The 12,049-nt window shown below is 37.1% G+C and overlaps 1 protein-coding gene and 1 long non-coding RNA gene across 8 annotated transcripts in view; one reads left to right on the forward strand and one right to left on the reverse strand.

The window, feature by feature from the left end:
* ROBO1 (roundabout guidance receptor 1) overlaps positions 1-12,049 on the forward strand; it is a 1,125,490-nt gene that overhangs the window by 410,263 nt on the left and 703,178 nt on the right. The gene's annotated exons all lie outside the window — the stretch shown is intronic.
* LOC119867037 overlaps positions 2,315-12,049 on the reverse strand; it is a 51,490-nt gene continuing 41,755 nt past the window's right edge. Inside the window, exons 2-3 of the long non-coding RNA XR_005382102.1 lie at positions 4,570-4,684; positions 2,315-2,367 (exon numbers count right to left, since the gene is read on the reverse strand). This is a non-coding gene — a long non-coding RNA (uncharacterized LOC119867037). The remainder of the gene's footprint in view (positions 2,368-4,569; positions 4,685-12,049) is intronic.

Raw genomic sequence — 12,049 nt, forward strand, 5'->3', positions numbered from 1 at the left:
GAATAGGAAGTGGGGGGAATGGTCTCATGAAGTAGAAAGATGGCGATCAAGAACGATTTCAGGATCAAACAAATCCTAAGGAACCAATTGGCCCAAATCCCAAATATACATTGTTAAAATACTTAGAATAGCACTTACCACAACTTTTATTTTATGACCAAATTTCAAACATACCAAGAAACTGATAGAACAATAAATGAACATTTATCTTCCTATTCCTATATTAAAATTTGTTAATATTTTACAATTATGTCATCACTCTTCAAAGATATATATGCATATGTGTGTACATTGTTTTCTTTGCTCTATCATTTGAAACTAGGTTCAGACTTCAACATGTGTAACTTAAAGAAGGCATTCATTTTTCTAACCATATTAAGATCACACCTTAGAAAAATATCAATTTTATTATGTAGTCTAGCTCATGCACGATTGCCCAAAAGTGTCCTGAGAAGGTCTTTAATAGCTGCTACCAATGTTATTTAAAAAAAAAAAATTAAATTATAATCCAAACTAGATTCACATACTGCATTTAACTATTATTACTTTTTATTTTATAGTTCCTGTCTTATTACTATCAATGTATTGGGCCAATAATCCTTTGATGTGGGAAGATGAGGGCTGTCTTTTGCATTGTGGGATGTTTAGCAGCATCACTGCATTGTACCCAGAGATGCAACTAATACTTCCCTCTACCCCAATTTCAACAATCAAATTGTTTCCTGTCATTACTAACTGTCCTGTGGGGGACAAAATCACCTCAGACTGAGAGCCACTGTTCTTTAAATCTAGAAGAGTACTTCCATCTGCACCTAATGTAATGTCATTTAGCCATGCCTAGAAACAGGTCTGTATTTTACACCTGTATATACCACAGCCATCCCTCTGTGGACTATTATAGAATTACGAATCTCATTAGGAAACAATAAGCCTCTGAGCAATCATAAAAAACTTGCCAAATACCAATTCCTGCATTTTTTTCTCCTAGATATACCTGGGAATCTGGAAATTTTATAAGCACTCCAAGGTTTCACTGTCCCAAGTCAAGTTTGGGAAAAAAAAAACATTACGTCTTCTGACACTTCTTTCCACCACTTAGTGTGGGGACACCTATGTCTTAGACCCTATATTTTTGTGTAAAGCAACATCCGGTATTTAACAGTTGCAGATGTCATCAATAGTGCAGTATTTTCAAAATCTTTGTGTTTAACATTGAACTCCCACAAGGTCTCTCATTGTCTCAAGTCTATTTCTGTGAGGATTTTTGTTCATTTTGATTCTGTTACATTGGCAACACAATTTTGCATCTTTTCTACCATGAATGCTTTTCTATCATGATTTCTATTATGATAGAAGGTTATTACTATTTTTTTGGATAGAAGTTTGCTTTAAATTTATGTTGTAATTCATTGCTGGTGGGAATGCAAAATGATACATTCACTGTGGAGGACAGCTTGGTGGTTTCTTAAAAAACTAAACACTCTTACCATGTAATCCAGCAGTCATGCTCCTTAGTATTTACCCAAAGGGATGAAAACATATATCCTGTACATGGATGTTTATAGCAGCTTCATTCTAAATTGCCAAAATTTGGAAGCAACCAAGATGTCCTTCTGTAAGTGACTAATAAATAAACTGTAGTACATCCAGACAATAGAATATTATTCAGTACCTAAAAGAAATGAACTATCAAAAAAAAAAAAAAAAAGAGAGAGAGAGAGAGAAAGAAATGAGCTACCAATCCTTAAATGCTTATTACTAAGTTCAATAAGCCAATCTGATAATGTGTACTGCATGATTTCAACTATATGACTTCTGGAAAAAAACAAAGCTTTGGGGACAATATACATATGAGTGGTTGCTAGGAGTTCAGGAGGATGAAGGAATGAATTAACAAAGCGCAGAGAATTTGGGGGGCTAACCTACTCGGTATGTTACTGTAGTGGTGGACAGATGTCATAAAATTTTCCAAACCCATATTATGTACATGAGGAGTGAAACCGATGTCACCTATGGGTCTTAAGTGATAAGGATATATCAAGATAGGCTCACCAGTTGTAACAAGTGCACCACTCTGTGGGGTGTAATAACAGGGCAGGAAGGCTGTGAATGTGTAGGGCCAGGGGGTATATTTGAACTCTGTGTACCTTCTGCTCGCTTTTGTTGGAAACCTAAAACTCCTCAAAATAATAAGATCTATTAATTATTTTTCTATTAATTGCTCTATCATATTTTCCTGAGTCCTAGACTGGCTGCCATGGACTCATTGTACTCTTTTCTCACCTCTAAGTATAGTTACCATGTATAGTTATCAGGTATCGTTACCATGTTCTCTTAGTTCTTCCTCTAGATCAGAACTTCTCAAACCTCCATGTGGAAAAAAAAAAAAAAAAAGAATCATGTAGGGAACTTGCTTCCATTCCTCCCCTGGAAAGAATAACATTAAAGAATTTGGGCATATATTATAGAAATATGACATTTTAACAAACATTCCAGGTGATTCTGAAATAGGTGAGCCAATAACCAAGATTTGAAACCTTTTGCTTTATAGAATCTGACTTATTCATCATTTTGGCCTTTTTTTTTTTTTTTTTTTTTTTTTCTGTGACTTCAGGCTGATTCTTTTCAAACAAGGGTTACAATAACTTCTTTGCTAGGATCCTAATTCCTGTGTCCTTTTGCTACAATTATTCTTTTGTAAGTGGCTGAAATAATCTTCTGCAAATGCCATTTTTATCACATCACCTTCCTGCTCAAGAATCAGCTACTCCTACTATATCAAGTCTAAACTCTTGGCTTTTAATTCAAGGTCTTCTGTCAACTGGCACTTTTGTACCTCTCTAATTTTATCTTTTCCCTCTACAGACTGACTCTCCCTTCTAGCTAAATCTAGCCAACTTTCCATTCTTCCATGCTGCTTATTGGTATGCCTTTGAGTTTCCCATCAGTTGGAATGCTCTCCTTTTCATTTTCCCCAGCATGGAATAAACATTTCTTCCCAGCTCACCTACTTTAGGAAAATTTCCCTGATTAATTTTTCCATCTAATTGTTATGCTGACTGAATAAAAATTAACAAACGAGACTATAATTTCAATGGGTAGAAAGAAGAAGTGTCTAATATTATAAAACAGGAAGGGTATATTATTTTTCCAGTTATAAAAAAATTGCATCAATAAAAGTATCTATCAGAATTTTAATGAAGTCTGTAGAACAAAGTATTATAAAACAAATGGGTTAAAAGTTGGATATAAATGTGGTAGTTGGAGTAAACACTACACTGAGATAAGAAGATCAGAGAGCCAGTAGGAAATGAGAGAATGGAGAAAAATAAGGTAATAATTCCTAAGATGTGAAATGAATGTGGTAATAAAGTACAGTGGAAATGCAACAAGAAAGCAAAGCCTCAGTTGCTTATACAAATTAATCAACATCCTTCCCAGAAGGGGTTTTGGTAGTGCATAGACATTAGTTTTATTATTTTGTAGCCATAGCTGCTATTTCCAATCAACTGTTGGCCTGTTTGAAGCAGTCATTTCCTGACCCTATGGAGCGAAGCACTTCTACCAAAGATTCCATTCCAATGACGTGCTGCGTGCATACCTAATCCATTCAGTACACCCAGATTTATTTCCAGATGGTTCTATGTGTTAGGAATTCATGAGTTACTGATTTATCATGCCCTCAACAATAATGGGTTTACCTATCTCCAAATTTTATTAATTGAATGGGTGCATTATGATATCACATCATGATATTACTTGCATTTATATAATTGCTAAGGAATCTGTGCATCCTCAAAAATACTTTAGAGCCTTTTTGGATTCTTTATCTAGGAATTATCTAATCAAATCTGCCTAATTTTTTCATTTTATCTTTTTAAAAATATTTATTTATTAGAGAGAGAGTGTGTGTACAGGAGGGGTTGCAGCAGAGGGAGAGGGAAAAACAGACTCCCCGCTGAACAGGGAGCCTGACACAGGACTCAGTCCCAGGTTCCTGGGATCATGACCTGAGCCAAAGGCATATGCTTAACCGACTGAGCCACCCAGGTGCCCCTCTTTTTGTATTATGTCTAATTACTTCCCTGTATTCACTCTATATCAGCCATGCTGAACTCCAGGCGTCACCCAGAAATATGAGGATTTTGCTAGCCATCTTATGCTTGTACATATATCTTTTTCTTTTCCTGCCAAACTCCAATATACCTCCTGTTCACACTTCAATTATAACACGTTGCAGATTTCATGAAAAGCGTTTGTATCTATATTTATCCAAGAGACCTGGCCTTTAAGAAAAAGAAAAGAAAAGAAAAAAAGAAAGAAGAGAAAGAAGAACAGAGAAAAGAGAAGAGAAGAGGAAGAAAAAAGCAACTTTGCATTCCTAGCTTCCAAGAAACAGGAAGTGCATAGTGAAAGGTGGTGCAAAGGTATATTCCTGACTGAAGTTTTCATCTTAACATCCTAAGAGGAGAGATTTTCTCTCTCTTGAGGTGAAGACAAACCACCATTAGGTACACACTCAAGGGAGTCTGTCAGACTCTTAGAACTACAACCCACAGCCCTACCTACCTTGAATCCAGAGGTCTCACATTTGCCTGTTCCTGGTAACATGAATTTTGGGGGTCCAGAAGTTCTCTCCTCCTTATTCAGGCCAAAGTCCAAGTTCACCTGAACTGGCTTGTACCTGAGAAAGTGAAAGAAAGATCGCAAAAGTAGGAATCAGGCACTTTGCAGGCTTGGATCTTGCAGCATAGCTGGGGAAGACTGCAACAGTATGGAATAGGCTGGAAAGACCAGATAAATGGAATCAAACATGCTTTAGGGATGAGGCAGGTACTATCTTTTGGGGTCCATCCAGAGGCAAGATAGAGAAGTCCGTTAAGGCAATGGGGAAAAGTCCAGCCAGACTCGTGTAAATTGGCGTCAAGAAACTCAAGGGATAGACATTGGGTTGTGGGACAGCAAGTGACTTCATGCAAGGCCAGGAGAGCAAACAGGCTGCCCAACCTGCCAAGTGGGAAGAGGGCACGCAAGATGTAGGGAATCAAGAAACTAGAAGACCAAAGTCATTGGAGAGAATTTAAAGTAAGCCAAGAGCAACATATATTCTAGACGGAGAGAGATTACAGTGGTAAAGACACAAAACAGGGAATCAAGATATGTTCCTTAAATAACTATACAAGTTGTGAACTTTATTCACTTAAATAACAGATATTTTCTGAGTGCCTTCTAGAGATTGAGCATGGGCACTGATCGAAGGTACAGCAATAAAGAGACAAAGAGGTTGACCCTCAAAAACCTTAACATTTTAGTGGGAGAATATGAGCAGTACAAAAGTAAAAAAGCAACATATAGTAGGCCAGATGCTGATAAGTGCCCAAGAGAAAAATAAACCAGAAAAGAGAAATGGGGATGCCCCCAGGGATAGTAAGATTAGGTTGTAATTCCATATTTGTTGACCAGGGAATAAGACAACCGAGCACATGCATACAGGTGGAGAGAGAGTGAGCCACATGTTCTCTAGTGAGTGTGAAGACTGTGGCACATGGGTGTGTAGAAAAGTAAGGAAAGAAAAAAAAAAAGAAAAGTAAGGAGGCCAGAGTGGCTGGAGAAGAATGAGTAAGGGGAAGAAAAGGCATATGAAGTCAGAGATATAAGAGCCTGGGGAGGTTCAAATAGGGCCTTATGGTCTATTACAGCATTTTTGTTTTCACTTACAGTGAAACACACTTGAAGCAGAAGAATATTATGAGCTGACTTGCATTTAAAGATGCTCACTGTTTCTGCTGTGTTGAGAAGAGATGGAAGAGGAACAGGGATGGAAGCAGAAAGAACTATTCATAGGTTATGGTGCTAAACTACCGAGTGAGAGAGTGGTAGTAATAGAAAGAGTAAGAGCTTTGAAGAATCTAGGCATCTTTTGAAGATATACTCAATCATTTTGTTGCTGAATAGAGGATTGTATATAGGGTGAGAGAGATGAGTCAAGGTTTCAGAGTTTGGGGTCTACATGGCAAGAAGAGTAGAGTTGCCTATTACTGAGAAGAGAAGGCTGCAGGGATACAAAATCAGGGTTGTTGTTGAATATCATGAACTTGGGATGACTATTAACCATGCAAATGGATGTCAAATTTTTCATTGCACATCACATGGTGGAGTTCAGTTGAGAACTGAATAGAAATATAAATTTGAGGAGCACCTGGATGGCTCAGTCAGTAAGAATCCAATTATTGATTTCAGCTCAGGTCATGATTTCAGGTTCCTGAGATCAAGCCCCATGATGAGCTCCTTCCTGAACTGGGCGGGGAATCTGCTTAAGATTTCCTCTCTTCCTCTGCCTTTGCCCCTCTCCCCATCTCTGCACATGTGTGCTGTCTTGATCTTTAAAAAAGATACATAAGTTTATATATATATATATATATAAATTAAACAGTGAATTTAGCAACATGGAGATTACTTTTGACTTAGGATCTTTTGTTACTATTGTTCAGTTTTGGTTTTTTACTGAACTTAATTTTTGTCAAAGTTCAGGAAACATTCAGTGATTTCACTTACTGTTATTCCGTCTCAATCCATCCATATTGTTGCAAATGGCAAACTTTCATTCCTTTTTATGGCTAAGTAATATTCTTTTGTGTATATATAGCACATCATCTTTATGCATTCATCTATCAGTTGACACTTGGGTTGCTTACATATTTTAGCTATTGTAAATCATGCTACAATAAGCATAGGATACATATATCTTTTCCAATTAGTGCTTTCCAATTCTTTGGGTATATAGTGAAATTACTCGATCATATGTTGATTCTGTTTTTAATTTTTTGAAGAATGTCCATACTGTTTTTCATAGCGGCTGCACCGGTTTGCATTCCCACCAATAGTACATGAGGGTTCCCTTTTCTCTATATCCTTACTAACACTTGTTGTTTTTTGTGTTTTTGATTTTAGCTATTCTGACAGGTGTGAGGTGATATTTCACTGTTTTTTTTTTTTTAATTAGTGACTAGTGATATTGAGCATCTTTTCTTGTGTCTGTTGGCCATATGTATATCATTGGCCATATGTATGTCTTCTTTGGAGAAATGTCTGTTTATGTCCTCTGCCCATATTTTAACTAGATTGTTTTTCTGGTGTTGAGTTGTATAAGTTCTTTATATATTTTAAATACTAACACTTTATCAGATACATCATTTGCAAATATCCCATTCAGTCAGTTGTCTTTTTGTTTTGTTGATTGTTAGAAATTCGATGAATTTTAAATTGTAAAGTACTGAAAACAATCCAAATTAATAATTATAATTTATTTGACCTTTTTGCATGTAGAGCTCAATAAATTTTTTAAAAAGATTTTATTTATTTGAGAGAGAGAGAGAGAGAGCGCGCACAAGCAGGAAGGGGTAAAGTGAGAAGGAGAAGCAGACTCCCCGCTAAGTAGAGATCCCAACATGGGGCTTGACTCCAGGATTCCAGGATCGTGACCTGAGCCAAAGGCAGATGCCAGCATGATCTGGTGGCCTGTGGCTGGCCAGCATGCCTTAGGGCAGCGGTCACCTCTGCCTTCTTGATCCCTGAGGCTTGGAAATACCACTCTGGAAGGAGTCCTCCACCTTTTCCCACCTGAACAACATCTACCTGGTAGGTAGATGAGCCTCTGAACAAAAACTCATTTGGGTGACAGGTGCATGCAGGGTTAATCAGATTAAAACAGCCCACACCAAGGAGCTCAGAAGATCCCCTGTATTTAAACACTAAATCCATAACTCCTTCGGGTCTCCTCCCTCTTTTTTTTTAAGATTTGATTTATTGATTTATGAGAAACACAGAGAGAGAGGCAGAGACATAGGCAGAGGGAGAAGCAGGCTCCCTGCAGGGGAGCCAAAGGCAGACTTTCAACTACTGAACCACCCAGGTGCTTCCTTATCCCTCTTCAGAGCTTTGTACTAAATAAACTTTATACCCAATAAACTTTGCTTTGCTGCCCACCATTCTTCATCTAGTCTATCTCTTCATTCTTTGAAGCGACATGACCAAGAACTGTGGGCCCTGAAGGAAAAGAAATCCTGAAACACTAGAGGCCAGTGATGCTTCTAGAGGCATAGGCATAGGAAGAGGGATACAGAAGTAGAAAAAAATAAAGATACACCCTCAAGTTGTGTGTTAGTATTCTAGTTGATGAGCTCTCACTCTAGAAGTTGGAACTGTGTCAACTCTCTGTCTCAGTATTTTGGTGTTTGATGGCAAGCAATGAATTGTTGAACAGCAAGCCCTAGAATATTTGTTTGTGATATAAACTCATCTGTGCATTGCTATACTCATTTTCAAGTTTCATTTTTTATACTGCATATAGATGTTGCCATTGCACATATTAGATGTTCTGGGACAAGCCTGGCATTAAATGTCTGCCTCCTTGTGTTTTTAAATATGTCAGTACTTGTTAGAACCTGCATGCTAATTTTTTTCTTCTGAAATTAGGTCACTACACAAATAGAGTCACAATCTCAATGTCTGAGAATGTCGTACTCCTTCATTATCACCAACAAACTTTAGTCAGACAATGACTCTAAGGCAGGAGAGAAACTGGTAACCTATTGTCCTCAAAGAATTTATTTAGATTCCAAATGCTTTTCACACAGAGGGGGGATTTCCTAGGCATCTGGAAAATCTACCTCTGTTATTTGGCATAGTTTTCCTGTAATACTTTTACAAGCTGTAACTGCTCCGGGTGAAAAAATTTCTTAATCACCGTTACGTGCTTTGTAGTAGAAAATCTACAATATTTGTTGCCACTGTTAATAAAATAATCAAGAGAAATAATTCAGAAAGTTGAAAAGAGCACATCTACTTACTAGAGAAACAAGGAATTTATTCCTGTTTATTAAAAGAACCATGCAAGTCTCTTTTTAAAGGGCTTGCTTTTATAATATTGTGTTTCGTACTGCACTTGTTGTATAACTATTTTAGTCTTATTTTTCAGAGTAAAAACAAAACAATAGGTAAAGTAGATAGTAAATGAGAGAGCTTTGGGAGGAAAAAAACTTGTAAGACTCTTTAAAAGGTGGAATAAACTTTATAATATCGAGATCAAATTGTTGACTTAATGGTAAATCCTAGGGTATTTAATTCCTCATTAAATTTGGATTTACATTTTTATGGTCTTGGAGGTCATAATTTATTTATGCTGAAGTGTTCGTTTTCCTAAATTGCAGTTTGGTCCTTTCAAGCGTAACAATTTGAAAATGCACTTCTTAGCCCTACACTAAATGATGCCAACTGTTCTATCAGTGCTAAGATTTATTTTTATTATTACTATAGTTAGTTATTCCACCAAGTCTAGAAAGATTCTTTGAACCATATGAGTCTGGTTCTTATTGTGGTGCATGCACATGAGATGTATTTGTTTATTCATGGCACGTTGCAGGAGTTATGAAACTGAAGAACTTTGGAGCATAAAGGGCTCATTCAATGCAATGTCATTATTTTCCGAATGCAGAATCAAAGGAGAGAAACTGAAGATCATTTCCAAGGGGCATGTAGCTGGTAAGAGCCAGAAGTAGGAGGATAGCCTAGGTCTCAAACTTTGAGGTCAGTGCCTGGACTCCATAAGGTTGTATTTCCAATGACAGTCACCATACTTCTGCTCTAAGTAACAGTTCTCTGGTCTACAGCAGGGGTCACAAATTTTTTTTCTTTTAAATGCCATATAGTAAGTGCTTTCAGCTTGTGGGCCATACGGCCTTGTCACAAGCATCATTTCTGTAGTTGCAGCGTGAAAGTAGCCACAGATGAGGCACACACACAAAAATGAGTAGGGTTGTGTTCCAATAAAACTTTATAAAAAATAAAATTCAAATTTTATGTTTTTCATGTATTACCAAATAGTCTTCTTCTGAGCTATCTCGACCACTTGACAATACAAAAACTATCATGAGTTTATGGGCTATGCAAAAATAAGGTGCAGACCCTTGGATATTAGTTTGCCAACCCCGTGTAGAGAACAAAGATAGGGATGTTTTAAAGTATGTTGCCTATATTCTGTAGACACACAGAATATCCCTGAGAAAATTTTAAATTTCCATTTAAATTTAGACCATCCATTTAAATTGCCAATTTTACTAATGCACATGTTAATATATTAGTACCTATACATTTAATTTATAAACAAAACCATACACATTTATTGAAAGTTTGCACAATTTTTAACAAATAATGAGTTGCAGTAAAAAAAACATTTGAGCTCCAGTGATCTAAAACAAAACAAATGAGCAAAAGGGGAAAAGAGAGAGGAGGAAGGAGGCAAATCAAGAAACAGACTCTTGGGACACCTGGGTGGCTCAGTGGTTGAGTGTCTGTCTTTGGCTCAGGGCGTGATCCTGGAGTCCCAGGATCGAGTCCCACATCGGGCTCCCTACATGGAGCCTGCTTCTCCCTCTGCCTGTGTCTCTGACTCTATCTCTCTCTCACTCTCATGAATAAATAAATAAAATCTTAAAAAAAACAAAAAAACAAAAACAGACTCTTAACTATAGAGAACAATCTGATGGTTACCTGAGCGGAGGTGGGTGGAGGGATGGGGATTAAGGAGAGCACTTGTGATGAGCACCAGGTGTTATATGGAAGTGATAAATCACCATATTGTATGCCTGAAACTAGTATTACACTGTATGTTTACTAACTGGAATTTTAATTAAAACATGTAAATAAATCAATAAATAAATAATTCCGCTGGTCCAGATAACAGTAATTTGAAACTGTTTAAGGGAACAGTTTGAATTTCCAAGGGAGATTTCAGTAAGAATATGCATATATAATCTTGTATGAGTATAGGATGGGAATTCTCTGACATATAAAATAGAGTTAATTGTACTACTTCCACAAAGCTGTGTCAATTAAATAAAGTGTATAGGTCAAGTACCAATACGGTGTTTGAGACTTACTAGATATGAAATAATAGCATTACTCTATTTCAAATAACAACAACTCATAAGTAAACAGTAAATACTCAGAGTTTGAGATTTAGGCTATTCTCCTACTTCTGACTCTTAACCAGCTGCATGCCCCCTGGAAATGATCTTCAGGTTTTGGTCCTTTTTTTCTTACGAAAAAAGATTGGGGATGCCTGGGTGGCTCAGCGGTTGAGCATCTGCCTTTGCCTCCGGAATTGCTGGATTGAGTCTCATATTGGGCTCCTGCATGGAAGCCTGTTTCTCCTCCCTCTGCCTGTGTCTCTGCCTCTCTCTGTGTCTCTCATGAATAAATAAATAAAATCTTTAAAAAATAAGGAAAAAAATTGGATTAATCTTTAAGAGAATACTGAAAAATAATAACACATTTCCTCCACATTTTTATAATACTTTACAATTTTCAAAGCACTATCAACTGTGTTTATTGTCAGTTTGGTCTTCTAACTTCCACTCGTTAAGAAAAATGATAAACCACAATTAAACTTTTGGCTTGTCCCACCACTCATGATGAGAGGAATGTTGAGAACCTGAAAACAAACAGGAGAATAAGTTTTCTGTTAATTAGTAACTTGAGAAATGGTTAAGGGACATGAGGGTGTTTGACCTAGAAAAGAAAAGCTCTAGTGTAGAGAGGATAATACTAAAAATGTTTTAAGATTTGCCACATGGAGGGCACCTGAGTGGCTCAGTCAGTTAAGCATCTGTCTTCAGCTCAGGTCATGATCCCAGGGTCCTGGGATAGAATCCCACATGGGACTCTGCTCAGCAGGAAGCCTGCTTCTCTCTCTGCCCCTCCCCCTGCTTGTGCACTCTCTCTCGAGCATGCTCTCTCTCTCTCAAATAAATAAAATCTTAAAAAAAATGATTTGACACATGGGAGAGAGCATAGACAGATTATTTTATTACCCTGAAGAAAGAACTGGAACCAAAAGGAAACAGCTTTAGACAAAATGCAAAGAAGGATTTGTAGTATTGGAATAGTATTAACTGCAGAATTGTCAACCCTTAAGAGAATGAGTTCTTCCAGAACCTGTAAACCACCTGTTAAAAAGGAGATTCTTATAAAAGAAGTAAGTTGTGCTGGG

The sequence above is a fragment of the Canis lupus genome, chromosome 31 (genome assembly GCF_011100685.1).
Source record: "Canis lupus familiaris isolate Mischka breed German Shepherd chromosome 31, alternate assembly UU_Cfam_GSD_1.0, whole genome shotgun sequence".
NCBI lineage: Eukaryota > Metazoa > Chordata > Mammalia > Carnivora > Canidae > Canis > Canis lupus.